Source organism: Anabrus simplex, chromosome 5 (assembly GCF_040414725.1).
Source record: "Anabrus simplex isolate iqAnaSimp1 chromosome 5, ASM4041472v1, whole genome shotgun sequence".
In the NCBI taxonomy this organism is placed as follows: domain Eukaryota; kingdom Metazoa; phylum Arthropoda; class Insecta; order Orthoptera; family Tettigoniidae; genus Anabrus; species Anabrus simplex.
In genome coordinates, this window is record NC_090269.1 from 378,739,606 (window position 1) to 378,760,292 (window position 20,687).

The 20,687-nt window shown below is 42.7% G+C and overlaps 1 protein-coding gene across 4 annotated transcripts in view; it reads right to left on the reverse strand.

Annotated features, from left to right (window-relative positions):
• AkhR (Adipokinetic hormone receptor) overlaps window positions 1–20,011 on the reverse strand; it is a 357,399-nt gene extending 337,388 nt beyond the window's left edge. For 3 of the 4 annotated variants that reach the window (XM_067147711.2, XM_067147715.2, XM_067147716.2), the window contains exon 1: window positions 19,934–20,011. The gene's annotated coding sequence lies outside the window, so the exon portion shown is untranslated. Of the gene's footprint in view, window positions 1–19,929 lie in introns of all 4 variants that reach the window. The other variant, XM_067147712.2, reaches the window with a different exon arrangement.
• Window positions 20,012–20,687: the final 676 nt, after the last annotated feature.

The window sequence follows — 20,687 nt, forward strand, 5'->3', positions numbered from 1 at the left end:
AGTGGGAAGGAAGCGTCTGTGGCCTTAATTAAGGTACAGCCCCAGCATTTTCCTGGTGTTCAAATGGAGAACCAAGGAAAACCATCTTCGTGGCTACCAACAATGGGGTTCGAACCCACTATCGCCCCTTGCCGCATGACCAAGTCGCCCGGTCATATTGGAAACATTCGGCTCCTTGGCTGAGTGGTTACCGTCCTGGCGTTCTGTTCTGAGAGCCCAGGGTTCGATTCCGAGCAGGGTAAAGGCTGTTCTATTAATTCTTCTGGCGCGAGGACTGGGTGTTTGTGTTTTTCTCAACACACGCACCTTCACATAGGGTAGGTGTCAGGAAGGGTATCTGTGTCAGCGGTTTCTGTTCGAACCCACTATCTCCCGAATATTGGATATTGGCCGCATTTAAGCGACTGCAGCTATCGAGCTCTGTATTTGTATTTCTATTACTCAATTTTTTAATAAATCTATCGTGTTCTTTTTTCTTTTAAATTATATTGCTCATTACTAATTTTCAAAAATGAGAGTTTCGTTTCAATTTTTATCTAAAATGAATTCGATCAAATCAGCTTTTGTAAATTTCAGATAGCTTTTTATGTATTTTTTCATTTTTTGTAGTTGTTTATCATTAGTATAACTGTTAATTGTTTTAAACATTTAAATTATAAAACTCAGTATCATATAGATAATAATAGAATAGATTTATATTATCGAGTTTCTTGCCTGAAGGAATAGAACTGTGGATTTTTCATAAGTAGGAAAGATCACAAAATGAAGGTAAAGTTGTCGTTCAAGAGGATAATTGGAGTAAATACTCGTTTATAAAAAGAAAAGGATTGGAAATTATTTAAGATAAGAGTAGATAACTGATAGAGAATCTGTCATCTAGGCGGCAGCCCTAAATGCATATCAATGGTGACATTGAAGAGATGTAAATATGATTATTCCAAGTCCTGAACTACGCAACAGTTCAACTTTTAGGTGGGTGTATTCTCATCCTCCAAGACGGAAAGGGTCGTGAATTGGTTGAGCTTCTTAAGTACTCCCTAGAGTGAGAAGTTGACATATTGACATCTTGATAACAAGTGACGCACTTTACTTTTTTATTGGCGCATTCTATAGTCTTTGTCTGGAGGACAGGCACCAGAAGATAACAGACCAGCGCATGTTAATGAAAATATGAGTTATTTATACTCGGCCAACCATCATTTTCCGGATCGTTTCGATTGCACTATAAAATTTTGGTTTATCATTTACGTTCCTTCAAGGGGTTTGTCACACCCACCATGCTGAAACAAACCTTTGAAAGTTTGGTTCGATAATCGATGTGCTACGAGAAGATCACATGCAAAAAGAAAAAATCCTAGGTGACTGTTCCAACTTCAAGATCCAAAATTGAAGCTGGAATTGTACGTGGACAAAAGGTAACGCAGCCCAGCTGGACATCCCTGCCTCACTGGCAACCTGTATGGAGCTGGGCTAAAACGTGGATTTCTGCTCGTCACTGGACTGTTGGTTTGCCCACAGTGAGGACTGCAAACCAACCTGTAGTGACTAGTATCACTCTCCTATTGTTTATGTATGTAATTCAGGGGACTTATGTCCGACTCGTTGGCTGAACGGTCAGCGTACTGGCCTTCGGTTCATAGGGTCCCGAGTTCGATTACCGCCCGGGTCGGGGACTTTAACCTTAATTGGTTAATTCCTACGGTATGGGGGCTGGGTGTATGTGTTGTCTTCATCATCATTTAATCCTCAACACGACGTGCAGGTCGCCTGGTGAATCGAACCCGTCCTGGGATATCCCGGCACTAAAAGACATTAGACATTTCACTTCATTGCAGGGCAATGCAGTAGAAATAGGCAGCTAAATCTTTCGCATGTAATCTTCTCGTAGAACATTGGTTATATCAAAAACGTTATAAGGTAGGTTTTGGAATGCAGAGTGTTCGAATTACTCCAAGTTCAAATAAAAAATCTTAATTTTTCGTCAAAATGTATGTATTGATTGCTATTCCTTACTCCGCCTCTCATTTTCCATAAACTCCTCTCCTCTTGTACTGTTCTCTGAAAGTGGAACAAACTTCTGAAAAAACTGCTCGTTATGAAACGTATTCGTTCCAATGGTAAGCAAGAGAATAGTTTCTTGACAACGACAAACAGAACTCAGAGCAGGTGAAGCATTATTACTTTTATGCTTTTTACTATTTGTTTTGCCTCTGTGGTGTAGTGGTTAGTGTGATTAGCTTCCACCCCCAGAAGCCCGGGCTCGATTCCCTGCTCTACCACAAAATTTGAAAAGTAGTACGAGTGCTGGAACGGGGTCCACCCAGCTTCGGGAGGAAAACTGAGTAGAGGGTGTTCGATTCCCACCTCAGCCATCCTCGAAGTGGTGTTTCGTGGTTGGTACCTAAATTAAGGCCACGGTCGCTTCCTTACCTCTTCCTTGCCTATCCTTTCCGATCTTCCCCCCCCCCCCACAAGGCCACTGTTCAGCATAGCAGGTGGGGCCGCCTGGGTAAGGTACTGGTCCAACTTCCCAGTTGTATCCCCCGACCAGAAGTCTCACGCTCCAGGACACCGCCCTTGGGGTGGTAGAGGTGAGTCCGACAGAAAAATCAACACTTGAGGGTAAACAGATAAGAAAGAGAAAGAAAGAAAGAAAAAAGAAAGAAAGAAAGAAAGAAAGAAAGAAAGAAAGAGTATTTGTTTTACGTTGCACCGACACAGGCAGATCTTACAGACATGATGGGAGAAAAGGGCTAGGAGTGGGTTGAAAATGGCCGTGGCCTTAATTAAGTTACAGTCCCAGCATTTGGCTGGTGTGAAAATGGGAAACCACGGAAAACCATCTTCACGACTGCCAACAGTGGGGTTTCGAACCACTATCTCCCGAATGCTAACTGATAGCTACGGGACCACTTGCTCAGTGGAAAGATCTTCACTGGGGTAATTACATAAACGTGATTGCAAGTAAAGTTACGGATCTCTTCACATGGTTCTGAGGGTATTTAGGCGTTGTAATAGGATGTAATGGAGAAGGCGTGTAAGTCACTGCCATGACACCCCGCTGGTGACCATGATATTTATCGTGTGACATTGCAGTTAGCCGATTCGAGTCCCTTTGGTGAAAAACTTTCACCACTACAATGTTGACCAGGGGTGTATGAGAGGTGGTGGTAAACAATTTATAATCTCCAAATCACGTGCCAAAAGCCTCGGTTCACTTCCAAACCCCTCCACGTTGGTCGTATGGAGTGAGGGTATACTACCCCCCCCCCCACATGGTAATACAGCCTTTGAAGGGCCTTGGCCTATCAAGCGACCGCTGCTCAACCGAAGGCAAGCAGATTACGAGCTGTCGTGTGGTCAGCACGACGAATCCTCTCGGCCGTTATTTTTGGCTTTCTAGAAAGGGGCCGCTATCTCACCGGCAGAAAGCTACTCAATTCTAATCACGTAGGCTGAGTGGACCTCAAACCAGCCCTCAGGTCCGGGTAAAAATCCTTTACCTGGCCAGGAACCGAACCCGGGGCCTCCCCTACACCACGGGGCCGGCTGGAGTGAGGGAATATGACGCCGTTAATGGTGATTCATCCGTCCGATGGTGATGTTAAACCTTGAGCAGATCCCTTCGTGTCATTTGAAACTATGTGCGGACACCGGGTTTCAAATTCACCCAAGCACATCATCATCATCATCATCATCATCATCATCATCATCATCATCATCATCATCATCGTCATTTAATATTCCGACACGCAGGTCGTCCATGAGCGTCAAATAGAAATACCTGTACCAGATGAGTCCAACATATCCTTGGACACTCCCGGCACTAAAAGCCATACAATAAGTGAAAATATTATTAAGACCCCAATTAGTGTATGGTTCCAGTGAATGAGACACTCGCCAGGATTACTTGATTCGAGAGATCCAAAGGAAAGCAGCACGATTTTTCTGGGGCGATTTCCGACAAAAGAGTAGTGTTACAAAAATGTTGTAAATTTTGGGCTGGGAAGACTTAGGAGTAAGGAGACGAGCTGCTCGACTAAGTGGTATGTTCCGAGCTATCAGCAGAGAGATGGCGTGGAATGACATTAGTAGACGAATAAACGATAGTGGATATTTTAAAAGTAGAAAGAAGTTAAGTTGGAATTCAAGGGAGATGTTCCAGATTCCAACTTCTTTCAAATTAATAACACTAGGTAAATAATTGATAGGGCATCCGCCACCTGGAAGACAGCTCTAAACGCACATCGATGTTGATTGATTGATTGATTGATTGATTGATTGATTGATTGATTGATTGATTGGTTGATTGATTGATTGATTGATTGATTGATTGATTGATTGATTGATTGATTGATTGATTGATTGATTGATTGATTGATTGATTGATTGATTGATTGATTGATTGATTGATTGATTGATTGATTGATGCTCCATGAAAACATTCGAATGTTATGTGCCGCAGTCAGGCTACAGATCTTATAGGTGCAGAAACACACGTAAAGGCTTATAAGGAAAACAAGTGCCTTATCCAAACCTGACGAGCTACGACAAGGTCACTGATCAGGGAGGGTGAGCCGGAGATTACTTGCAGTGATCAGCACCTTTCCGGTCCGTGATATTAATAATAATAATAATAATAATAATAATAATAATAATAATAATAATAATACACTGACTGACAGAGCAAATGCAACACCAGGAAGGAGTGGTCAGAACTTTATGTCAATTGCAGGGTAGACTGACGTCACTGAGGTATGCTCATGATGTGAAATGCGCCGCTGTGCTGCGCACGTAGCGAACGATAAATGGGACACGGCGTTGGCGAATGGCCCACTTCGTACCGTGATTTCTCAGCCGACAGTCATTGTAGAACGTGTTGTCGTGTGCCACAGGACACGTGTATAGCTAAGAATGCCAGGCCGCCGTCAACGGAGGCATTTCCAGCAGACAGACGACTTTACGAGGGGTATGGTGATCGGGCTGAGAAGGGCAGGTTGGTCGCTTCGTCAAATCGCAGCCGATACCCATAGGGATGTGTCCACGGTGCAGCGCCTGTGGCGAAGATGGTTGGCGCAGGGGCATGTGGCACGTACGAGGGGTCCAGGCGCAGCCCGAGTGACGTCAGCACGCGAGGATCGGCGCATCCGCCGCCAAGCGGTGGCAGCCCCGCACGCCATGTCAACCGCCATTCTTCAGCATGTGCAAGACACCCTGGCTGTTCCAATATCGACCAGAACAATTTCCCGTCGATTGGTTGAAGGAGGCCTGCACTCCCGGCGTCCGCTAAGAAGACTACCATTGACTCCACAGCATAGACGTGCACGCCTGGCATGGTGCCGGGCTAGAGCGACTTGGATGAGGGAATGGCGGAACGTCGTGTTCTCCGATGAGTCACGCTTCTGTTCTGTCAGTGATAGTCACCGCAGACGAGTGTGGCGTCGGCGTGGAGAAAGGTCAAATCCGGCAGTAACTGTGGAGCGCCCTACCGCTAGACAACGCGGCATCATGGTTTGGGGCGCTATTGCGTATGATTCCACGTCACCTCTAGTGCGTATTCAAGGCACGTTAAATGCCCACCGCTACGTGCAGCATGTGCTGCGGCTGGTGGCACTCCCGTACCTTCAGGGGCTGCCCAATGCTCTGTTTCAGCAGGATAATGCCCGCTCACACACTGCTCGCATCTCCCAACAGGCTCTACGAGGTGTACAGATGCTTCCGTGGCCAGCGTACTCTCCGGATCTCTCACCAATCGAACACGTGTGGGATCTCATTGGACGCCGTTTGCAAACTCTGCCCCAGCCTCGTACGGACGACCAACTGTGGCAAATGGTTGACAGAGAATGGAGAACCATCCCTCAGGACACCATCCGCACTCTTATTGACTCTGTACCTCGACGTGTTTCTGCGTGCATCGCCGCTCGCGGTGGTCCTACATCCTACTGAGTCGATGCCGTGCGCATTGTGTAATCTGCATATCGGTTTGAAATAAACATCAATTATTCATCCGTGCCGTCTCTGTTTTTTCCCCAACTTTCATCCCTTTCGAACCACTCCTTCTTGGTGTTGCATTTGCTCTGTCAGTCAGTGTAATAATAATAATAATAATAATAATAATAATAATAATAATAATAATAATAATAATAATAATAATGAAAATGAAATGGCGTATGGCTTTTAATACCGGGAGGCGTCAGAGGACTTCGGATCGGCAGGTGCAGGTCTTTTGATTTGAAACCCGTAGGCGACCTGCGCTTCGTGATGAGGATGAAATGATGACGAACACGCCCAGTCCCCATGCCAGCGAAATTAACCAATTATGGTTACAATTCCGGACCCTACCGGGAGTCGAACCCGGGACTCCTGTGACCAAAGGCCAGCACGCTAACTATTTAGCCATGGAGCCGGAAATAATAATAATAATAATAATAATAATAATAATAATAATAATAATAATAATAATAATAATAATAATAATAATAATGTTGCTGATATTACGTCCCACTAAGTAATTTTGACGATTTTTGGAGACGTCAAGATGCCGAAATTTTTTGTGTAGTAGGAGTTCTTCTACGTGCCAGTAAATCTAACGACACGAGGCGGACGTATTTGAGCACCTTCAAATACCACTCGACTGAGACAGGATCGAACCTGCCAAGTTTGGGTTTAATAATAATAAGTTGACATTTCGGTGGTAGTAGTATTATTTTAAATAATTTAAATTTAGATAATTATTTTAAATAATGTCTGCCTCTGTGGTTTAGTGGTTAGTGTGATTAGCTGCCACTCCTGGAGGCCCGGGTTCGATTCCCGGCTCTGCCACGAAATTTGAAAAGTGGTACGAGAGCTGGAACGGGGTCCATTCAGCCTCGGGCGGTCTACTTAGTAGAGTTGGGTTCGATTCCCACCTCAGCCATCCTGGAAGTGGTTTTCCGTGGTTTCCCACTTCTCCTCCAGGCAAATGGCAGGATGGTACCTAACTTAAGACCACGGCCGCTTCCTTCCCTCTTCCTTATCTATACCTTCTAATCTTCCCATCCCCTCACAAGAGCCCTGTTCAGCATAGCAGGTGAGGCCTCCTGGGCGAGGTAATGGCCATTCTCCCCAGTTGTATCCCCTGACCCAAAGTCTGGACACTGCCGTTAAGGCGGTAGAGGTGGCCATTGCTGAATCCGAGGGAAAAATCAACCCTGGAGGGTAAACAGATTAAGATTTTTATTATTATTATTACTTTTTTTTATCATCATCATCATCTTAGTACCCATATCAACAAGGTTAAACACTTGTTCTGTGACTTCCATGTTTAAGAAATAAATCAATAATTGTAACCTATTCATAAGTATGAAAATTGGATGTAATACAGGTATTATTTACGTTATATTGTATTACTAGCTGATGTACCCGTGCTTCGCTACGGGATTCACAGAAAGACTTACTTTGTGGTTTTCCTAACCTGAGATCAACATAGGTCATTACAAAAACGTAAGTATGAATGTAGCGATTAAAAGCAATGCTATCATATAAAATACTCGATCAACTGGAAAGCCGCACGTTTTATCACTTTTAACGAACAGTGCTGCGGTTATATTGCGGTGCTAATCTAATAGTCCAAAGTTCCAGAGCTGGGATGACCAGGCCGCAGATTGCCATGAACACTCATCTGCCATTATTCCGCTAAATATGCATACTGTTCATTCCAATCAGTGCCTCAGAATAGGGATTGAATAGCCCGAATGCTATGATGATCCAGTGTATTACATACCAGTAGTATCAGAAAATTTATAAACCAGGGGAATGGCATGCTAAAGAAGAAAGTTATCTAACTCCCCAGCTACTTCCTATCAATATTCAGACAGGCTGTTACACTCTGTACGACTGGGCGAGTTGACCGTGTGGTTAGCGGTGCGCAGCTGTGAGGTTGCATCCGAGAGACAGTGGATTCGAACCCCATTGTCGGCAGCGCTGAAGATGGTATTCCGTGGTTTCCTACTTTCACACCAGTCAAATGCTGGGCCTGTACCTTAATTAAGGCCTAAGGCACTCCTAGCCCTTTCCTATCCCATCGTCGCCATAAAACCTATCTATGTCGGTGCAACGTAAATCAAATAAAAAGTACTCTGTACGCAGCAGTAATCCTATCTACCGGAGATGAGGGGCAACAGAAGAGACAAAGCACATCACAACAAACAATGGTCAATGTAATGTTATTATTGATCAATGTTATGAGCTTTCTATATTGTAGGTCTTCACATTTAGTTTTCTTTCGACTCTGTGATTTGTAAAATATTTTATACCATAAACTGTAGTTTCTTATTCTCCGACTTTACATACCGATTTTCATTAAATACTGTTTACCCATTTTCTCGTTACTCGGCGCTGATATGGACTTATTAACAAAAATCCAAATTCATGAATATCTTTGCGATCATAGCCAGTACGGTAACAATGCATAAGACATAAATAATATGAAATTTAATACTATATAACCTTAGTTATGTAGCATTCATCGATTACACCTCTAATAAGAAATAATTGAGAATTACATTTTAGGCCTTCCCCTAAACTACCATTTCACTCAGCGTGAATAAAATAATTTACAGCCTAGAATATAGCGACTTATTTTCTGACTTTGCATACCGATTTTCATCAAGATAGGACTACTAATAAGAACAATATTTGAGAATTAAATTTTAGGCCTTCCCCTAAACTACCAGTTTTCTCAGCGTGAATACAATTATTGATAGCCTAGATTGTAGCAACTTATTCCCCAACTTTGCGTACCCATTTTCTTTAAAATACGACCACTAATAACATAAATAGTTGAGAATTCAATTTTAGGCCTTCCCCTAAACTACCATTTCACTCAGCGTGAGTAAAATGATTTATAGCCTAGATTGTAGAGGCTTATCCCCCGACTTCACATACCGATTTTCATTAGACCACTAATAACATAAATAGTTGAGAATTCAATTTTAGGCCTTCCCCTAAACTACCATTTCACTCAGCGTGAGCAAAATGATTTATAGCCTAGATTGTAGAGGCTCATCCCCCGACTTCACATACCGATTTTCATTAAATTCTCTTCAACCGTTTTCTCGTGATGCGTGTACATACATACAGACAGACAGACAGACAGACAGACAGACAGACAGACAGACAGACAGACAGACAGAAATTACGGAAAAGTAAAAAATGCATTTTCTTGTTACTATGGACATGGCCGATACAGAAATACCATTATTTTCAAATTCTGAGCAATGTACAGACAAAACTCTTATTTTATATATATATAGATTATTACTTTTAAAAGTCCATATTTTACTAAATATTTTGAAAGTTTTTGTAATTTTTATTTTCACGGGCCGGCCCCATGGTGTAGGGCACAGGTGCTCACGCTGAGCGCCCAGCACTGTAAGTGGGCGGACTGGCAGGCGATGAGCGCAGCGCAGTGACGTAGCACGTCACAGGCCGTGAAGGATGGGCGAAGTTCTCCCAGTCACTCTCGATCACTGCAGCGATACCCGAGTTGGAAATGGAGGCGGAAAATACACTGACTGACAGAGCAAATGCAACACCAAGAAGGAGTGGTTCGAAAGGGATGAAAGTTGGGGAAAAAACAGAGACGGCACGGACGAATAATTGATGTTTATTTCAAACCGATATGCAGGTTACACAATGCGCACGGCATCGACTCAGTAGGATGTAGGACCACCGCGAGCGGCGATGCACGCAGAAACACGTCGAGGTACAGAGTCAATAAGAGTGCGGATGGTGTCCTGAGGGATGGTTCTCCATTCTCTGTCAACCATTTGCCACAGTTGGTCGTCCGTACGCGGCTGGGGCAGAGTTTGCACACGGCGTCCAATGAGATCCCACACGGGTTCGATTGGTGAGAGATCCGGAGAGTACGCTGGCCACGGAAGCATCTGTACACCTCGTAGAGCCTGTTGGAAGATGCGAGCAGTGTGTGGGCGGGCATTATCCTGCTGAAACAGAGCATTGGGCAGCCCCTGAAGGTACGGGAGTGCCACCGGCCGCAGCACATGCTGCACGTAGCGGTGGGCATTTAACGTGCCTTGAATACGCACTAGAAGTGACGTGGAATCATACGCAATAGCGCCCCAAACCATGATGCCGCGTTGTCTAGCGGTAGGGCGCTCCATAGTTACTGCCGGATTTGACCTTTCTCCACGCCGACGCCACACTCGTCTGCGGTGACTATCACTGACAGAACAGAAGCGTGACTCATCGGAGAACACGACGTTCCGCCATTCCCTCATCCAAGTCGCTCTAGCCCGGCACCATGCCAGGCGTGCACGTCTGTGCTGTGGAGTCAATGGTAGTCTTCTGAGCGGACGCCGGGAGTGCAGGCCTCCTTCAACCAATCGACGGGAAATTGTTCTGGTCGATATTGGAACAGCCAGGGTGTCTTGCACATGCTGAAGAATGGCGGTTGACATGGCGTGCGGGGCTGCCACCGCTTGGCGGCGGATGCGCCGATCCTCGCGTGCTGACGTCACTCGGGCTGCGCCTGTACCCGTCGCACGTGCCACATGCCCCTGCGCCAACCATCTTCGCCACAGGCGCTGCACCGTGGACACATCCCTATGGGTATCGGCTGCGATTTGACGAAGCGACCAACCTGCCCTTCTCAGCCCGATCACCATACCCCTCGTAAAGTCGTCTGTCTGCTGGAAATGCCTCCGTTGACGGCGGCCTGGCATTCTTAGCTATACACGTGTCCTGTGGCACACGACAACACGTTCTACAATGACTGTCGGCTGAGAAATCACGGTACGAAGTGGGCCATTCGCCAACGCCGTGTCCTATTTATCGTTCGCTACGTGCGCAGCACAGCGGCGCATTTCACATCATGAGCATACCTCAGAGACGTCAGTCTACCCTGCAATTGGCATAAAGTTCTGACCACTCCTTCTTGGTGTTGCATTTGCTCTGTCAGTCAGTGTAATTAAAGAAACAGGGCAGAAATCCACGTCGTTTTCAATTTACATTGTAAGAGTTATGTTAGTTCTATTCATTGTAATGTATGTATTTTGACCGGATACAATAAAGAGTTAGACCTACAACCTCAAACAGTTTTACAATGTACTAATGAATTACAGTTTTCACTATTACAATTTAAGTGGTGCTTTAAAAACAGTTGTAACATAATACGGAGTTAGGGTGGATAAGTTCTGGCTTGTGGTTTTTTGGGTTCATCGGTGCCCATATGACAGTTTGTAGGGGGGGGGGGAGGAGGGGGCAGACCTGGGGGTACGTAGTATGTTTAATATTTTGGAAGATAAATGGCGACTTGTATTATGTGGTAGAATAACCCACGGTGTTCCCTGCCTGTTGGTGGGGAACGGTACTACCGCTTCTACGTAATACTGAGTTTTGAATCGTTTTCTGGAAAGGAAAACACCTGACTAGACTAGATTTTTGCCTTTCCCTGAGAGCTAGATAGGGGGGCGCGGCCCCACCTTGCCCCCGGGTATGGGCACCCTTGTTTGGGTTTAAATTATCTGATAAACTCCCCAACAATCCAATCATGCTTGCCGGGAATAAAATAAATGAGGTTATTTACTTGAAGGCATTCTGTACATCTTTCTGGTAGATACATTTACCTTGTTGTTGTTGTTGTTGTTGTTGTTGTATTGTTATTGTTGTAGCCATTTAGAGGCTAGCTATTATCACCGGACGCCTGTTAAATTTTAAGTAACCGGGCAAGTTGGCCGTGCGGTTAGGGGCGCGCGACTGTGAGCTTGCATCCGGGAGATAGTGGGTTCGAATCCCACTGCCGGAAGCCCTGAATATGGTTTTCCGTGGTTTCCCATTTCCACACCAAGCAAATGCGGGGGCTGTACCTTAATTAAGGCCACGGCCGCTTCCTTCTAACTCCTAGGCCCTTCCTATCCCATCGTCGCCATAAGACCTATTTGTATCTTTGTCGGTGCGACGTAAAGCCACTCGATGTGTCTAATCATCGGCTCGATAATTTAAAAAAAATGTATTTGGCTTTCCGTCCCATCAATCATACAGCCAGCAAACCATAAAAAATTCACAAATCACACATTAATATATGACAGACAGAAGAAAGAAATTACATAAATGGCAGACAGAAAATATCACCAGAAACAGTCTCTTTCACTCCACAAACTCCCTGGATGTTCTGACATTTACAATCTTTTTGAACATGACTAAAATCAATACAAATGTCTGATAAAATAAGAGGGGTAAAAAATACCAAAGTATATATTTAAAACACTATGTTTGAGAAATTGTGCTGAAGTCGCTTAAACTTTCTGTTTGACAGGAAAAGGAAGAACTGGCACGCTGGTTGGAGACAGTCTCTTACACACCACACACTCCTTGGATGTTCTGACACTCACAATTCATGATTTTCTTAACGTGACGAAAATCAATACAAATGTTTAATTAAGAGAAGTAAAAAGAGAAAAAGGACACAAATTATATATTTAGATCACTATTTTGAGAAAGGCTCGATAATATCTACACCCACACAATGGCTACCTCGGGAGAGTCAATGAGCGGCTTGACAAGATACCGCAACCTAGTTTTTAGCTCCCTCGTAAAATCTTGTCTACCCTCAGTAGCAGTGCTTAATTTCGATCGGAACGCGCCGGAACGGCGTTCCAGCACCTCCCAGAGACTTTTCCTTAGCACAAGATATATCAATCACCTACGCACCTATGAAAGAATTAAGATTAATAACCCTTGTGATACAGGTAATAAAAGACTTCATGGAGTACAAGCAGGGTCTGAAACCAGTACGAGAAACACCAACAATTCTTGAACAGCCATTAATGTTCAAAAACTTATGAATAATAAACAACATTGCAGTGTCGAGTTCCGTGTCTGAATGTGGCTTTTCCGCAATGAACTTGATTATGGCACTACTGAGATCTCCACTCTACATCAGCACTATTTGTGATTTATTACGCATCAGACTTATGGGACCTCCTGTGGGTAGATATGAACCTGAGTACCATGTAAAGTCTTGGCTGGCGATGGGGCATCATTCTGCACTCAACACACAGTCAAAAACACGAAATGAGAAAAGGTATAATGAAGACAGTAGAATATTGCGTTATGGAAATGTTATTCTTAATTCAACTCAGACTGTTTGTTTTCGATTCATTGTCCTTGAAGTAATTTTGCAATGTTCGTCTTTCCATGTTGAGACATAGAAGTAAGAATTATTTCTATAGCTTGAGCTCAGTTAAACAAAATGTACTCATTAATAATAAATATACAAGAAAATGTAGCTTTGTAGTGGCCAGCTTTATCTTCATATTGTGATATTTCCTACTTTTGAAGACACCATTCAAACTTATTCGTCTACTAATGTCATTCCACGCCATCTCTCCACTGACAGCTCGGAACATAAAACTTAGTCGAGCAACTCGTCTTCTTTATCCCAAGTCATCCCAGCCCAAACTTTGCAACATTTTTTTAACGCTCTTGTTTTGTTGGAAATCACCCAGAACAAATCGAGCTGCTTTTCTTTGGATTTTTTCCAGTTCTTGAATTAAGTAATCCTGGTGAGGGTCCCATACACTGGAACCATACTCTATTTTGGGTCTTACGACAGACTTATATGCCCTCTCCTTTTCATCCTTACTACAACCCCTAAATACCCTCATAACCATGTGCAGAGATCTGTGCCCTTTATTTACAATCATATTTATGTGATTATTGCAATGAAGATCTTTCTTAATATTACCACCTAGGTTCTTACAATGATCACCAAAAGGAACTTTCACTCCATCAATGCAGTAAATAAAACTGAGAGGATTATCATATTTGTAAAACTCACAGCCTGACTTTTAATCCCGTTTATCATCATACCATTGCCTACTGTCCATCTCACAACATTATCGAGGTCATTTTGCAGTTGCTCACAATCTTTTAAGTTATTTTGTTACTCTGTACAGAATAACATCATCTGCAGAAAGCCTTACCTCTGATTCCACTTCTTTACTCATATCATTGCTATATATAAGAAAACATAAATGTCCAATAATACTGCCTTGAGGAATTCTCCTCTTAATTATTACAGGGTCAGATAAAGCTTCGCGTACACTAAATCTCTGAGTTCTGTTTTCTAGAAATATAACAACCCATTCAGTCACTCTTTTGTCTAGTCCAATTGCACTCATCTTTGCCAGTAATCTCCTGTGATCCACCCTATCAAATGCCTTACATTGGTCAATCTCGATACAGTCCCTTTGACCTCCTGCATCCAGAATATCTGCTATATCTTACTGGAATCCTACAAGTTGACCTTTAGTCGAATAACCTTTCCTAAACCCCAACTGCCGTCTATCAAACCAGTTATTAATTTCGCAAACATGTCTAAAGAATGCTTTCCCAAAGCTTACATGCAATGCATGTAAAAACTGACTGGCCTGTAATTTTCAGCTTTATGTCTATCACTCTTTCCTTTATACACAGGGGCTACTATAGCAACTCTCTATTCATTTGGTATAATTCCTTCATGCAAACAATAATCAAATAAGTACTTCAGAAATGGTACTATATCCTAACCCATTGTCTTTAGTATATCCCCCGAAACCTTATCAATTCCAGCTGTTTTTTCTAGTTTTCAACTTTTGTATCTTACTGTAAATGTCAATTTTATCATATGTAAATTTTAATACTTCCTTAGTGTTAGTCACCCCCTCTATCTGGACATTACTCTTGTAGCCAACACTCTTTTTTACATACTGCTGACTGAATACTTCTGCCTTTTGAATATCCTCGCATAACACTCCCCTTGTTCATTAATGCTTCCTGGAATGTCCTTCTTGCAACCTGTTTTTTCCTTAAAGTACCTATATATCAGGGCGGTTGGTGGTATCTGAAGCTGGGTGTTTCACCAACATTTTCAGTGTCACATCTTTGTAGCTTAGAGAAATAACAAGAAACTCTATTATCGTTAAGTAATGAACTACATTCCTACTAAAACTGTAATATATCTGGCAATTACAATCCAGGAAATAAGAGGCCAATTATACACTGTAACTACAGTTACACTTAATGATAATGTTATTGGCTTTACGTCCCACTAACGACATTTTACGGTTTTCGGAGACACCGAGGTACCGGAGTTATTTTACATGCCAGTAAATCTACTGACACGAGGCTGACGTATTTGAACACCTTCAAATATCACCGGACTGAGCCAGCATCGCCACGCTGGGTTTAGGAGGACAGCGCCTCAACCGTCTGAACCACTCAGCCTGGCACAGTTATTTTTGCCTCACTTGACAATTTGCCGTCCTGTTTCTCATTGAAGCAAGATGTTGGTAATATTGTGGGTGGTCTGATATAGCGTGGAAAATAAATTGCCCAGCAAGTTGGCCGTGCGGTTAGGGTCGCGTAGCTGTGAGCTTGAATTCGGGTATAGTGTGTTCGAACACCACTGTCGGAAGCCCTGAAAATGGTTTTCCGCGGTTTCCCATTTTCACTCCAGAAAAATGCTGTGACTGTGCCTGAATTAAAGCCACGGTCGCTTCCTTCCAACGTCTAGCCCTTTCCGTCGTCGTAGGACCTATTTGCGTCGGTGCAACGTAAATGAAATTTGTAAATTTAAAAAAAGTAAATGAATTACCTTTGCGAAAGGAGAGAAAGTAGGAATGAAGTAATCTTCGCAGAGTGGCGCAATCTAACGGAGATATTTGGAACTGTTTCTCGGTAGGGGACTTGCTAGTCTCTTGCAACTCCCTGGCGAGCATGCTACCTGATGCTACACGGCTTAGGGTCGTCCCTGCTGGGGTACATAGCGCCGCGCTGTCCGCTAGGGAGTTGCCGTAGGAAACCAAACCCCCTGAGTTTGATTCGAAGCCAGCAGCGTTTCTTGGTCCGTTACGAAGCATTAGTACAGCGAACTACCGAAGATGGTTGTTTTAACATGCTTTTGAATATATGTTAGGTTTATTAAACTAAAACATTAGAAGAAAAGATGACAAATGAAGCGCAAAATTATTGGGAGTTGTGCAAACCTGCAACAATACCACGCACCACCCCTGCTATATATACCCTTCCATTTTTCACGTATGACCGCACAAATATGCTTGCCATCATGAAATCCTTAGCTGACTTCTTTGCTAGATTCAATTTCCTAGTAAGTTCTATCAATTTCTCTTTACTTCCACAGCCATTTCTAACTCTTTTTTTCTTTCCACCTTGTACCTCCTTCTTAGTCTCTTTACTTCTCTGTTATAATATAGTGGGTCTTTACAATTCCTTACTACCTTTAAAGGTACAAACCTGTTTTCAAATTCATTAACAATTGTTTTAAACCCATCCCAGAGTCTGTTTACATTTTTATTTACCGTTTTCCACCGATCATAGTTACTTTTTTTAACCCCTTCACGCATGTTTTATCAGCCATATGGTACTGCCTAATAGTCATAATTTAAATACCTTCCTTTATTTTTAACTACGAAAAAAACAGCTTCGTGATCACTAATATCATCTAGGCCTATTACTTCGGTTTCTGTATAGAGCTCGTCTGGTTTTACCATCACCACATCCAGAATATTCTTCCCTCTAGTTGGTTCCATCACTTAATGAATCAGCCGCCGTTCCCATATTAACTTATTTGCCATTTGTTGGCTATGCTTTCTGTCTTTCGCATTACCCTTTCAATTGACATTTGTTAAATTAAGATCACCCGCTGCAATCACGTTCCTTTTCATATCGTTTCCCACATAGCTGATTATCTTATCAAATAATTCTGAATCAGCGTCAGCGCTTCCCTTTCCCGGTCTGTACACTCCAAAGACATCAAGTTGCCTATTATCTTTAGAGATTAGCCTTACACCTAGAATTTCATGTTTGTCATCTTTAACTTTTTCGTAGTGTACAAATACTTCTTTCACCAGAATGAATACTCCCCGTCCTACCATTCCTGTCCTATCTCTACGATACACACTCTAGTTCCGTGAGAATATATCATTTCTCAGCCATGATTCAACTCCTATTACAATATCTGATAAGTATATATCTATTAAATTAATTAACTCTATTCCTTTCTTTACAATACTTCTACAGTTGAGCACTAACATTTTTATGTCATCCCTACTTGACTTTCAGATCCCTGTACCCTTAATACCTCTGTCTAGACCCCTCCGTTTCCCTGAATGTACCTCCCTATAACCCTTCTAAACAAACTTCTTAACTTATACGCACCACTGCGGTTTAAGTGAAGGCCATCTGAGCACAGATCACCATCTCCTACCCACCCGTTATGATCGAGAAATTTCACTCCCAGTTCCCCACATACCCACTCCATAGTCTCATTTAAATCCCCAGTCGCCTTCCCGTCAGTATCCTCCTACACAGTATTTCACTGGTAACAATCTCCGCTTCCTTAAACTTCACTCGTGCTGCATTTACCAGATCCTGCACATCCCCACCTATGTTGGTGGGGTCCGAACCCACTATCTCCCGAACGCAAACATATAGGTAGGTGAATCAAACCACGTAGTCACTCGGTTATTATTATTATTATTATTATTATTATTATTATTATTATTATTATTATTATTATTATTATTATTATTATTATTATACATACATACATACATACATACATACATACATACATACATTACCATTAAGACTGTTATGACTTTCAGCGTTCAGTCTGCAAGCCTCTGTGAATTTACTAAACGTCGCCACAATCCTCGATTTGCAACTAGTGTTGTGGCCTCATTTAGTTCTATACCTCTTATCTTTAAATCGTTAGAAACTGAGTCTAACCATCGTCGTCTTGGTCTATCTCTACTACTCTCACACTCCATAACAAAGTCCATTATTCTCCTAGGTAACCTATCCTCCTCCATTCGCCTCACATGACCCCACCACCAAAGCCGGTTTATGCGTACAGTTTCATCCATCGAGTTCATTCTTAAATTAGCCTTTATCTCCTCATTCCGAGTACTCTTCTGCCACTGTTCCCACCTGTTTGTACCAGCAATCATTCTTGCTACTTTCATGTCTGTTACTTCTAACTTATGAATAAGATATCCTGAGTCCACCCAGCTTTCGCTCCCGTAAAGCAAAGTTGGTCTGAAAACAGATCGATGTAAAGATAGTTTCGTCTGGGAGCTGACTTCCTTCTTACAGAATGCTGTTGATCGCAACTGCGAGCTCGCTGCATTAGCTTAACGACACCTTGATTCAATCTCACTTACTATATTACCGTCCTGGGAGAACACACAACCTAAATACTTAAAATTATCGACCTGTTCCAGCTTTGTATCACCAATCTGACATTCAGTTATGTTGAATTTCTTACTGACATCAATTTAGTCTTCGAGAGGCTCATTTTCATACCATACTCATTGCACCTATTTCCAAGTTCCAAGATATTAGACTGCAGGCTTTAGGCACAATCTGCCATTAAAAGCAAGTCGTCAGCATAGGCTAGACTGCTTACTACATTTCAACCTAACTGAATCCCTCCCTGCCATGTTATACCTTTCAGGAGATGATCCATGTAAACTACGAACAGCAAAGGTGAAAGATTACAGCCTTGTCTAACCCTTGTAAGTACTCTGAACCAAGAACTCATTCTACCATCAATTCTCACTGAAGCCCAATTGTCAACATAAATGCCTTTGATTGATTTTAATAATCTACCTTTAATTCCATAGTCCCCCAGTATAGTGAACACCTTTTCCTCGGTATCCTATCATATGCTTTCTCTACATCTACGACACATAAACACAACTGTCTATTCCTCTCGTAGCATTTCTCAAGTTACCTGGCGCATACCGAAAATCTGATCCTGGTAGCCCCTCTGTGGTCTGAAACCACACTGGTTTTCATCCAACTTCCTCTCAACGACTGATCGCACCCTCCCTTCCAAGATGCCAGTGAATACTTTGCCTGGTATACTAATCAATGAGATACCTCGATAACTGTTGTAATCCTTCCTGTCCCCTTGCTTATAGATAGGTGCAATTACTGCTTTTGCCCAATCTGAAGGTACCTTACCAACACTCCACGCTAATTTTACTACTCTATGAAGCCATTTCATCCCTGCCTTCCCACTATACTTCATCATTTCAGGTCTAATTACATCTATTCCTGCTGCTTTATGACAATGGAGTTTATTTACCATCCTTTCCACTTCCTCAAGCGTAATTTCACCAACATCATCTTCCTCCTCCCCATGAGCTTGGCTGTTCGCAACACCACCAGGATGATTTCCTTTTACATTGAGAAGATGTTCAAAATATTCCCTCCACCTCTGCAGTGATTCCCTGGGATCTATTATGAGTTCACCTGAATTACTCAAAACACTGTATATTATTATTATTATTATTATTATTATTATTATTATTATTATTATTATTATTATTATTATTATTATTCGAACAGGGGTATCGCTTTATTATGTACTGAGGAAGTGAAATGTTCATTTATATTATATTTTGCATATTATGTTATATATTTTATTAGATTGTTACAAAGCTGCGGATTTCGTTCCAGATTTCATATTACTTATGTATTCACTGGTTAAGTATAAGACAGGAACAAGTGTCCTAACTTAAGGTGAAATAAATAAATTATCTATGTAGTCGTTTTCGTCTTATTGTATTATTCAAATCTGCGCACTGTAGCATCATAACATTGAACGTTACAGGTGCGAAGTGTTGATTATGTCACATGTCCGCACTTTTTCTTTTGCTCACAAGGTAATCAGGTCTTAACCAGCAACATGTGCCAGCATTGTAGAGGTTGTGATCTAAATTTAACAACGCCATGCCTTTTATATTGGCCGAAAGGCCTTCAAATACAATATATCACAAATTGGAAGGAATATCTCAATTAAACTAATTATACAAAGTGGAGGTCGACGATAGAAGACCAAGGTTGTGTGGTACGTACTTACTGGGTAGCGCTGGGCGACTGTCACACACAGACACACCGACTCGACAACGGCGAGGAACACACTCACACAGCGACTGACGGACACACGACTACAAGGCGTTCCTCAGTGACCGCGCCGCCACACACGTGACCCCGGCATGCGCGTCAACCTATGTTTTAATTGTTGCTGGTGCGCCGTTACTTGGCATGGTATTATTAGTAATAATAATAATAAGAAGAATATCGTATGGCCTCCTGTGGTGGTGGTTTTAAGAGGAAGTACAACTGGGCAACCATCCTCTATAACACTAATCAGAGAGAAAAAATGGAAGGGATCCGACACTTCCAAAAATGAAGATATCGGCCAAAGGAAGAAAAGGGCCAGGAAGGGCGTGAAAATGAAAGACTCCCTAGGCCTTGCAGCCTAATACCGTCGGGGTTGGAAAAGAACAAGAGTTGACCAAGGAAGGTCGTTTAGGATATATAAAAATGAGGAGCTTGGCACAAATAAGTGGAAGCAACGCCATGACTCGTGGTCGCCAACCCACTCTCCCAGAGTCCCTGGGACCCGTTTTAGTCGCCTCTTACGACAGGCAGAGGATACCGTGGGTGTTATTCTACCGCCCCCACCCCTAGGGGTATATGGCCTCCGGAGAGGCCTGGTTTAGGTATTCCGAACTGACGCCTATAATCAACCTGCGGGGCCCAACCTATGAAGATGTCTAATGTTGAAGATGCCACCCATGCCCAGTCCCTGAGGCAGAAAATCGAGAGCG